A 12,628-nucleotide genomic window follows, 5' to 3' on the forward strand; every position below is an offset into this window, starting at 1 on the left:
CATCATCTACCTATTACTGTCCCACTGCTGGGCAAGGGTCTCCCCTCAGAATGAGAAGGATTAAGCTATAGTCCACCGCGCTGACCAAGTTCGAATTCACACTTCACATGCCCTTGAATACTTTTTTTTAAGAATTCGCGGGTATGCAGGTTTCCGCACGATGTTTCCCTCCACCGTTTATTCAAGTGATAATAAAGTTCAAATACGCACGCACATAACTTTGAAAAATCAGAAATGCGTGCCTGGGATTTGAACCTCGGACCGCTGGATCAAGAGGTCGCGTTTCTTAACCACTAGACTATCACTGCTTGCTGCTTGTCATTATTACTGACTTTAAGTATCATTTTAAAGAACAGATTCCGAGTTAACCATAACACTAACAATGTATATAAAAGTTAAACTGTTTTTTATACCGTAACCAGTATCAATATAAAACGCCCGCTTATCCATATTGATTGTATTACCGACATAATACATCGTCGGGGTTAACTGCACTCTCGGGTGAAATAACACCATATACGTAGTCGACTATTAATTTACAAAAGCATGTGATTACAACGAGAGCAGAGTTTAGGTACTCACCAGTAATATCTCTGATTAATCTTAGATCATTATAAAGTTGAGGATCCGGGGCATTGTAAAATTTGACTAATATCGGTAAAAATAAGATACCTAACGGCAAAAAGCCCGCTTATCCATATTGATTATATTAGGAGACGATACATCGTTAGAGTTAACTATGCTCTCGGGCGAAATACTCCTTTCACTATAAACGTAATGGAGTAATAATCTAGAAAAGCTTGTTAGTACAACGTGTACAGAGAGCTTAGATAGTGGTCATGCTATCTAATATTAAATTGTGACTATCATCATTTATTTTTTGTTTTTGTGAACTTGGCTGAAACGCTACCGCGCGTATCTTCGGCAATGGAATGCCGCGTGTGCACTTTGAGCGTTTGCGCATTCTATACTCATAGATAAGTATAGATATCTCAGCGCCTTGTAATTGAAGGAAGCCATTAAATGGCTGACTATGTGTCAGCCTATGTGTTACGTCTCTGACTGTCATGGTGTAATTTACGCGGAACAATGCCTACATGTGCAGGGATGTGGTGCAAAAACACGAAATCGAAGAAAAAGTGCGGAGAAATATTGTTTCCATTCCATTCGTAAATGCTCCAAAAACTACATTTTTTAATATTTTTTTAACAGAAAAATAGATGACAATGACAATTTCAAGTGTAACACTGGTTACATTTTCTTGTTAGGAGTGAGTAATCTTTACTAATCTATGTCTATACTATAAACGCTTACCTACACCGACCAAATCAAATGCTCGATCCACAGTTCTAAATTTTTGGCGGTTTGGCAAGCGTACGGGCGTGGCTTTACAATTGAGTCGTTTTTTTTTTCATTGTCAAATTGCAACTTCAAACTAGGCACTTGTCTACTGTGCAGATCATTGATCAATCTGCTGAAAAAAATAACAGTTTGAAAGCGTAAGATGTTACCTAATTATAATTTTGATGTTATAGTGGGTTCTGATTATTAAGTGAAGAATCCATTATGTAGGTGAAAAGGCCTCAAGCAACATTTAGCCTGATCATCACAAACATGCCAGAACTTCATTCTCCAAATATGTTGTTAATAAGACATTACTCATGTAACTAATGTATGAGAAATCTATTATCTGTGTATAAGCAGATTCGATTCGCGAGTTTATAAAAAAAAGTATGTCTATATAAGTAATTACATGGATAATATTAAAACATTTATTAAGTATCTTTATTTGAATTTATATCTGCATTACACTTTGTAAGTTAGTTGGTACACGGGAAACTTCAGCTCTACAAAATCGCCGCTTTTCCACTTGTTACAACTTGAATATGAATCTAAGTTAGACTTAAATGAAAACACTACTTAGACAGATATGACATTTGCATCTACGTAAACAAAATAGAATTGAACAAGGAACTTTATATGAAGTACAAAACTTTATATTACCTTATATTATCTATATATGTATATATTATACCCTATATTATCTATATGTTTTATGCATACCAATCATTGTTAAGAGTCGTGGCCTTCTTTTAACAGTAAATATTACCATATTACTTAGACTGTGCTATAACCACTTTAGTGGTCTTGAAGGGCACATTGCCTATCACGCGTGTTACGCACACATGCGCGCTCCGTGTTTAAAAAGTAAGCACGCATGCATGTGGTACACGCGCGACAGGAAAAGGGTCCTCATATACAGTTTGCTTCTTTATTTCACATTAACGATGTCAAACTCCCTGTTCTATGTAATTTAATATTTATCACCTTAAAGTTAACGTTAACATTGGATTTGACCTTAAGATACCTTTCAAATAAAGCACTAATGTCTTACAAGATGTCGAGGAAGTAATGAAGTCTACCATAAAATTTTATTACATCTCGATCGATGTTCTTAAGTTCTTAAGCGGAAAATTGCTTGCTAAGATAATCCGAACAGCTCACAGACTGAAGACAGAGCTCGTTTTGTACAAGCGCAAGATCCATTAAGCCAGGTTTTCACAAGAATATTCTTTCTAAAGAAGCAAAAGAAATCGCATGCGATTGTCGTACGAATAGAGTTTGCATAGTTATTTGAACAATCAAAAAAATTAAAATATCAGACACATAAGTTTTTTTTTAGATATTTTCTCATTTATTATTATGTTAAAGAGTAGTAGCCAGCATGCAGTCCACCTAATGGCAAATAGCTACTGCCGCCCATGGACAGCTGTAGTCAACCTCGGATAAGATTAGATTCCTAACTGAGATCGCCTACAGATGTGCCGCGCCACCCCTGAAGCCTTGGCTGGAATGCCTCAATTAAATATGACGTCTCCATTACCATTTCATAGCAATACACAGCAGCGTTGAACAATTGAACATTGCTGTTATTTGGCAGAAATCGGTGCAGCGGTGCATCTTGTGAAGAAAACATTTCAATGGTTTTATGCGACATATGTATATGCTTCATAAGGATAATTTGAATAATACAGCTACAAAGCTACAGCGTCGCATGGTAGCACGTTGCGATGACGTGTGAATTTGTGATTTCAAATTCTGAAAATCTTCAACGTTTGCTTCTAAACACTTAATAACAATTATAGCAAACACTTGTAAATGCTACATAGTAAAACAAAATACATATATTAATATTGGGGATACAATAAAATACAATAAACATTGTTATAAATTAAATTTCAATTTGAATGAATTAACGTGAACGCAATATTATTATGGACGTATCATTTTTCGCTGAACACCATAAATATTACACAGATCAGAGAAATATCTGTAATTTTTGTCATAACATCCATGCATATTTCTGCCCATAATTTCGAAAATGTTCACAGAAATATTAAAATTTTAATATTTTATTGGAAGTGATCCTCTTATGCGTGTATAAATGTAAATAAGTATTGGTAATGTGTAAATAACTGTTCATTAACGCAATTACTGATAATCGTTTTTGTTAATATCGCAGCTTTTCATGTGTAATTATTACTGGTCCTATTGAACTCCACCATATATTAGTCTGTGAAAAATATTTGTTATTGGTTTAAATGTATCTATATAAGTTTATTGGCACACAAAGCGTAGCTGAATTCGCTGCAATGTGAATTTTCGAATGTGCAGTGCAGTTTTCGGTGCATATTCGAATCTCAGGATTACATTTTTTCGAAATCATAATCTAAGTTTTCTGATCTTTTCATTTATCGTTTACCAATGGTATGGACTTTGACAGAAACACGTTGATGATGATTTATTCAAAACCATTTACGATTTGAAAGTAGTAGAACCCTTTGTGGTTCTACTGCGTAGGCACCGACGCGGCACCTATTTCCGCCTCGAAACAGCATTGTTAAGCACTACCGTATTGTGAAGGGCGTGATAAGGGAGAGTTTTTGAAGCGTTCCAACTTAGTCGTTAGTTCCAACGCAAATGTTGCCGATCTTAGGAAGATTTTTAACTGACTTCCCAAAGGAAGAGAGGTTAGCTATTCGACACGTACGACAATATATTTAGTTGTATAACGGCGTAAACGGCGTGTTCAACATGAGTGCCGACTTCAGAACTATGTACTAAACCAACATTTATTTTAATTATTTTTTACTTTGTACTGAGATAGAAGTCGGTTTTTTTTTGTTATTTTTTTTACCTTATCTGGGGTTTGCAGATGTCGATGGGCTAAAATCGCCATTTAGCATCAGGTGGACTAAGCTCTCGATTCCTACTACTATATTATAAAAACACAGCGAACAAGTTCGGCTGTCGGTCAGTGCAATTCACGTCGGAAACCGGCATTTCAGCACGTACGCTGTTTGGTCGAAAACGCTAAAGTTACATGAAGTGCGGCTTGATGAGTAGATGTACTTCAATGAAAATCGGTATAGCAACCAGTTAACATCCCTTATTAACATCAATCTTAAAAGCAGTGATAGTTTAGTGGTTGACAATTGGTCTCTCATTAATCATAAATTATCACTTGATTTAACGGTGAAGGAAAACATCATGAGAAAACCTGAGATATTTATAAAAAAAATTCAGAGGGTGTGTGAAGTCTACTAATACGCACTTGGCCAGCGCGGTGGACTACGGCTTATCCTTTTCATTCATACAGGAGACCCGTGCCCAGCAGTGAGATAGTTATGGATGAATAACAATTAAAAATTAATTTAAGACAATTTTTGCCTTTTTATTAACACGCTTTTATTAGCTTGGGTTGTATGTAGGTATGTATGTATGTACGTAACAGTAACGGAATCTTTGAACCCGATTTCTATCCACTTTGAACGTTCAGTTTAACTCAAAATTTTGAAGAATTATCAAAAACCGATGACAATACACGATTTTAATAATTTTGTACCATTGTCCTTATCAAAAGCCTCAGGATTAACGATTTTCGACGCGAGAGATACCGCCTTAGGAACAGTTCAGACAAAGTTACTAGATTGATTTTTAGTTTTGAAAAATAATAATGTTACTTGCCTATAACTCAAATGTACTGAAACATATCTATAATGCCATCTTGTAGAATGATTTTTAGGATTCCGTACTCAAACGGTAAAACGAAACCCTCCGCTGTCTGTTCGTGAGTCACAGGGCTTTATCTCTTAAACCGTAATAGATAGACACTTGATTTTTTTACAGACGATGCATAATGATGGTCGCTATAACTACAAATACTAAAAATTAATAAAATAAATATAGTTCATAAAACTAAAAAACACGCTTTTATGATAAACTCAACTAAAAAGTAGAAAATAATTTTCAATCTAGGAATCAATTAAGGAACAGTAAATAGTATAATTGTGAAAAAAGCTTGGGGTGCTTCATTTATCAGTTTTCGTAAAGCATCCCACACTTTTTCCACAATTAGACTATTTACGGTTCCTTAATTGATTCCTAGATTGAAAATTATTTTCTACTTTTTAGTTGAGTTTATCATAAAGGCGTGTTTTTTAGTTTTTTCAACTATATTTATTAAATGTGATATTTATTTAATAAATATCAAATTTCTAACTTTGGTAAAAAAATGGTGAGATACATTTAGTAATGACAAGCGTAATGTAGTTGAGTAAAACATAATATACTCGTTTAATGCTGGCAAAACATTGCTAACAAGCAATGTCCGCTCTTTACAAGAGGCTAATACATTTATCAGGCTTGCCAGTGCCTCCAGTACTAACTACTAACATCAAAGGCTATTAACGGTAGTGACCACTCGATCACGTTAAAAGTTATACTTACTGTGCTATAACAAGAATACTACCAGTGAAGTTGGTACAATCCTTAGTTGTCCGACTCCGATGGGACTACTGCCACACCTCTTTCTGCCTCATAACAGCAGTGTTGCAGCAGCAATGTCCATAGGCGGCCAGTAAACACTTTTGTGAACTATGCAGTCTACCTACTGGAAGCTCGTGTATATCGTATATATCATCTATATCGTATCGTATGTTATAAAAAAGACAAAAAACAAGATGACGATAAAACATTTTAATATTATAGGTAATTTTATCCACGGCAACAACAACGCAAACATCTAAAAAAAAATAAGTAAAAATAATTCGAAGTTCTCGAAATATTGCTCGTGATTGCCAGCTTAGATCCAGTACGGTATCATAAGCCCTCTAACTGAAGCAGCCTTACACGTTCAAAGTAAAAATCACGGGAATTGCCAATTAAAATGATATCAGCTTCGTAAGCCCCGCTTATAGCACACACTGAATAGATCCGTGTTGTCGTCTTGAGTTCGAAATCAACCTGTTACTGTTCCCAATGCTATATGACCTCGTATCAGACTGGAATAACATCTATTTTAACGCACCTTCTCATATTTTACTGTAGTGTAAGGAAGGTAAAATACATAATAAGATTTTTATAAAATCTATTCCCCTAGCTGAGAATCGAACGAATTCATTTTGAAAAAATGTCGAGAGTAGAGCACAACCTCAACGCTTCGCTTATGAGGCGTGCAATAACACTTTAACTTAATTAACACTTCTCTATTTCACAGTTAAAGTAAATCATATGTTTTTGCGTATCTTATTAGCAAGTATTGTATACTTTACTTTCCTTTACATACATATCACTTGGCTATAATAATAATGATAATAATTTAACAAAAAACTAATTTTAAAATGCCGTCAAAGTTACATGAAAACTGTAAATTTTACCCACGAACCTAAAAATTACCACGACCGACTAAAAGTTAATGTCAATTTGTTATCTTGATAAAAAGATTAATGCTGGTTGCAGACCGAGTTTAACTAAGTTAGTTTATTTTAGCGCTTAAGCCGAACGTCCACTGCCAGCTAAAATAATTAGGAACTAAGCTCACTGAAATAAGCTAAGCTAAACTAATAAATTGTTGTTCGTCCACCGAAAAATAAGATAAAACTACGTTAGTGATGATCAGTTTGTACTGGAGTGTCAAGTTTACCATTATTACCATTACCATTATTACCATTTCAAAATTTACCATCTTTGATTTCCGGGTTTTTCATTCGTCCACTATTGTTTTCCATATACCTTCTTTTTTATTTGCATCATGGTAATCTTTTGCCTCTGGATTATACAATATAGGATATTACTTGACATAAGTACTCAATAAATAACTCCATGCTGAAAATACGTGTTTCGCTGCCTGCGTATGATCACACGCTAGAAAACAACACTAGCGAAAGATGTCACAGGGGTAACGGAAGGGGGTGAGAGGGGATTAGCTTAGTCCGCGTAGCTTCGGATCGGCCTACACAACTAAGTTAGTAAGACCTAGTCGGAATATTTTAGTTAGCTTAGATTACATAGTTTGCGGTGGACGCACATATATGACGTTCGGCTTTACAGCTGGGGCAGTTTTTGGGGTTCCGTACCCAAACGGTAAAAATGGGACCCTATTACTAAGGTTCTGCTGTCTGTCCGTTTGTCACACGACTCTTTCTTTGGAACCGTAACAGATAGACACTTAAAATTTTCAATATGTGTAATGGTAGCCACTATAATATTAAATACTCAAAATTAAAAATTTTTCATTATTAATGAGGGTCCACTATTTTCCGGCGTTTTTTGCTTTATCTATTGATCCGTAGTAGATAGTTAAAATTTTCACAATGCATTTACTTCTTCAGCTGGTATGATAACAAATCATAAAATTAAAAAAACAAATGAATGAAATGTTGCTAGTACGGAACCCTCCATGTGTGAGTTCGACTCGCACATGGCCAATTATTCATACTTGTGTTCCGACAACAAGGTATGAAAACTAAACTATGTGAAGTAATTGCAATATGTGAAGCTAAGATAGTTGTGTATCCGCAGCTACGCGAGCTAAGCTAAGCCCTTCCCGCGTTCCATAACGCTACTTTGCTGCACAGTTCCCTTGCGCTAAGTTGTTGGTGTGCACACATAATATTTCTAGCTTATTTATAGCTACGAGTAACTTATTCGGTTGTTCGGAAAGTCATTTCGTTCATTTTTGTGAAAATGAAAGACAATTTTTGTATAATGTATAAATATTTTATAAAATTATATATTGGCCATTTTGGCCCAACACCTTAAACCATCTTTCTGGTAGGAGCGTGATTCCACGTTCTTAATTTGTTTGATCGATTCTTGCAAAAAACTGTTGCAGGTGATTTTTGACCTCTTTATTTCAAGTAAAGGTTTTACTGACCAAAAAATATTGCACTGATCGGAAAAAATAATAATCTGAAGGCGCTAGATCTGGAGAATATGGTAGGTGTGGTAGAGCAACTTATTCGCTTCAAAAATTGATCATTTTCGTGACGTTACGGGTGCAGATCATAGACGTCAACGCGACGACGCAAATTTTTCATCGTGGGAAATCGGGGGACTCATATATCGAACTTCAAGCTTAAATCCAGGCCTTTCAAGTGGTCATAAACGATTAATTTCTATAAATTTAAACTCTGGCCGATCTCACGTATTGTTATTGACCAGTTTGCATTAACTAATGCCTTTATCAGCCTTAATCGGCCTACCAGAACGTGGTGCATCTTCGACTTCAAAATTGCCGGATCTAAATTTTGTATACCAGTTCTGCCACTGGCGTGCTGACAACACATCTTCTCCATACCCATTAGTTAATTTTTTTCTGACTTGAGCAGTATTTTTAACTTTTCTATAGTAAAAAAGTAAAATATGACGAAAGTGCTGCTTATTGCTTTCCATATGTAAAAGGGCACCCACCAAAAACTATTGCATAAAATCAATTGAACTTATTCACACACAAGCCTTGCTATATCAGCTGTAAAAACATATAATGACAATGCGACTTAAGTGTGAAGTTAGTTGTGAAAAAATACAATTAAATCCTCTATCGGGAAAAAACGAAATGTCTTCCCGAACAACCCAATAGCTTTGTTTCAGCATATCTTCGTTTTTGGTCTGCATCCGGCTTAAATAGTAGGTAAAAGAAATTTTCTCTATATTTTATCTTGGTTATGATTTCTTTTTTTGTAATATGGGAGTAGAAGACGAGCATGCAGTCCACCTGATGGTAAGTACTGATGTAAGTCCATGGATATCTGTAATCTACCTGGATTCGGCCACAGGTGCGCCGCTACCCCTGAGAACTAAGCTGGAACGCCTCGGGAATGTATGTCTCCCTTACCACATCCTTCAAACTCGAACACAGCAGCGCTCAATACTGCTGTTACGAATGAAACAATATTTCTCCGCACTTTTTCTTCGATTTCGCGTTTTTGCACCACTTTACTGAACATTTCGACATTGTTACGCAAAAATTACACCATGACAGATGTTTACGTGATGATATTTACTTCCTTCAATTACAAGGCGGTGGGATATCTATACTTATCTATGCTGTTAAATGGAATTTTGAATTCCCTAATTTTAAATTTGTCCAAAACCAAAACGAATCCTACATAGTCTGCTATTCTGGTACTCATTCATGCCTTTCAAATGCGTCCAGACTGATCAATTAAAAATATGAATAGACCCGATGTCGATACCAGTTACCGCACTCGACATGTCTATCTACGAAATGTTGAATATTTTCATTAGCCATTTCATACGATGTTCGCAATCGAAGAAAAAATATTTTCAAACTCATGCGCGTATTTGAAATTAATGAATAGCTTAAACGGCAAAGGGAAACATCGCGAGAAAAGCTGATATATCTTAAAAAAAAGTTTACAAAGGAATGTGAAGTCTACCAATTCGTAATCGGCCAGCGCGGTGGGCTATGGCCTGAACCTTCTCATTCTGAGGTCTCGTGCCCAGGTGTGGGACAGTAATTAGTTGGTGATGATAATGAGTACTAGTATTATACGTAGAAATGTATAATACTACCAGTATTATATATTTCTACGTATAATACTATTTACTTTGAAACCATAGATGGTTGTAGCTTTAAATTTTCGGAATTGAATTATATCGTGCGTTCTACGTATTTAATAACTAAATGGTAGTATTTGGAAAAAAGGATAATATTTCATATCAACATTATATTTGAATGCGAAGTAGAAATAGTACTAGTACTATTTACTTTTAAAGTAGTAGTAGTGTTAGTAAATAGTTTCAAATAAACTCTCTGTAGAGAGGGATGGCTTTTTAGTAAAAAGTTCTACTGTCACTGTTCTGTTGATATCGTCGCAGTTTTCTACAGCGGCGTAGATAATACTTTTTTATAATATAGAAGTAGCAGCAGCATTCAGTCCACCTGATGATAGATGGGTACTGCTGGCCATGGACATCCGTAATCAACCTCAGACATTATTCAACGCAAGATTTGGCTATCGAATTAAATTAATTATCCAAGGGTATGTGTATTTCTTGATTGCATTTCCTCTGATCAATTAGTAAAGTTATCACTTTCGTCTAATATTTTTACTATTCACGTAACAAGTTGTCGTGAATGTTTCGTCAACGTCAACATCAACATCAACGTCAATGTTTTCGTATTAAACAAAAATTGAAAAATCTTAATTAATATTCGTCTACATCTAAACAAGCGCGTGCGTGTGAAACAATGTCACAACAAAGGGCATAGCTATTAAATATTTTCCGTCTAAAAGCAGACAGAGAGCAGAGCGACAGACGTAAAACGTTATAACGTATACGTAGAGTATAGTTATCGAGTGGCAATACGGCGCAACGTGTCACGCACGTCGCCGCCTCGGGGATAATACTAGGTATGTACCAAGGACCACTAAAACTTGAGAAGTGAGCGCAGGTAGGAAGAAACAGGTAATGATCCCGTTTTACCTTGACGGTTGTTTCAAAATAATGAATAATCCAAAAATTAACAATACATCTTTTGGTAGAAATTAGTACATTTCTTAAGGTACAACATAATGATAAATTGTCAAAATAATTGTTCCGTATGTAAGTTACATGCGTTATGGGTATAATTTTGTCTAAATCTTAAAAAGCGTATGTATATTGTTGCAACGATCCCATTTCACTTTCACTCGAAAGTAGAGGACAATAAAAAAATCAGTGAAAACCTTTCGATAGCAATTAGCATATCTCATGACAATACTTGTTTAGGCAAAACAAAATTATAAAAATCATAGAGAATAAAACATACCATAATATTAAGAGTACAACATGAACAACAAAGCTGTATGGAGTATAGAGCAATATCTTTTATTGAATCATATTGAAACTGGAGTAATATATTTTCTGTGAAAAACATGAATTTATTTTCCGCTTCGTTTTTATCCATGTTATGCCTGAGTGGGTTCAGTCCTAGCGAACAGCCACGCAATTCAACTAACGATAAGTGGTTATTGCGGGGTGTAGATTATTTGGCGTGTAGGAGAGGGTTCTCTCATATCTTGTACGTAGGAAACTAAACAATTTGTCCTCCCGCAGAACTAAATTGGAACGCCTCATGTAAATATTCTTTACCCTCAAACAGAGTATTGCGAATATTAAACTGAGGCCCCGTTTATTTGCAGACTTTAAACGAGTGAGAGACGTTGTGGCAGACAAAATCATATTTTTCAATACAATATTATGAGAAGTACGGTCTATGTCCGCGCGGCTGTGTTAAAGTTGATATAAATAAATCAATACATATTCCATAACGCCCGTTATCGATCCATATATATCTTATATTAGAAATATAAGATCGAAATTTGATGATTTCTGATAATTGGCAAATGTCGTTCTTTGGTATTCAATACATTGGATAGATTGATTATCAATAACGTATGAGAATAATACTTCGCCAACCACGAATGACACGTCCGTAAATGAACCGTTAACAAATACGTAATTACGACGCAGCTATCGACGCGGATGATCCGCGAAAAATTGTACCACCTTCAATTTGTTGATTTATCCAGAGTAAACCTTATCCATTATCCGTCTCGCTTACGTAGCCCTGTTTCTAAGAGGGTAAAAGGGTTTGCGGGCGGCGGCATGAATGTAAATCGATCGCGTCGTTCGAAACCACGATTGCTAGTTTAGGGCCTCCAGTCTAGTCAAATTTTATCTAAAGCAGCTTTTACTGTCATGTACTGAGCAGACTATGTAATATTAAAAAGATAAAGACCTGGTAAAATTATATGAAGACTAAACGATTTTAGTGTTTAAGGAATATGAATTTAGCACTTTTGAGATTTCATTCCTAAGTACAACTTGAGCGTTAGACTATTCCATAACATTGTATTTTATTTCTTACATAAATAAATACATTGCGTATTTACAAAATACGTTATAATATGTTCAATATCAAAGTGGGTCATCACTTGGGTACGGTATAATTTTTAAACAATTAGAATCCTAAAATATAATTTTCAGGAATCCTTCCTTGTAAGTACCTACCTTACAAATATTTAATCCAATTTACATTTTATCATTTACCTAACTTTTAACAGTTAAAGCAGTGATAACCTAGTGGTTAAGAAACTCGGCCTCGATCGAGAGAACCAAGGTTCTAATCCCAGGCACGCACCTCAGACTTTTCAAAGTTATGTGCGTATTAGAAATTAATTATCACTTGCTTAAACAGTGAGGAAACCTGCATACCTGAGGAATGTTAAAAAAAATGTTTTCAAAAGTATGTTAAGTCTACCAATTCGCACTTGGC

The 12,628-nt window shown here is 35.4% G+C and overlaps 1 protein-coding gene across 1 annotated transcript in view; it reads right to left on the minus strand.

The window, feature by feature from the left end:
• Positions 1-12,628, minus strand: part of LOC140743600 (uncharacterized) — a 235,745-nt gene that overhangs the window by 169,749 nt on the left and 53,368 nt on the right. The window lies entirely within an intron of this gene.

This window comes from Epargyreus clarus, unplaced genomic scaffold (genome assembly GCF_041222505.1).
Source record: "Epargyreus clarus isolate Ecla_fem2 unplaced genomic scaffold, WU_Ecla_fem_2.2 ptg000007l, whole genome shotgun sequence".
NCBI lineage: Eukaryota > Metazoa > Arthropoda > Insecta > Lepidoptera > Hesperiidae > Epargyreus > Epargyreus clarus.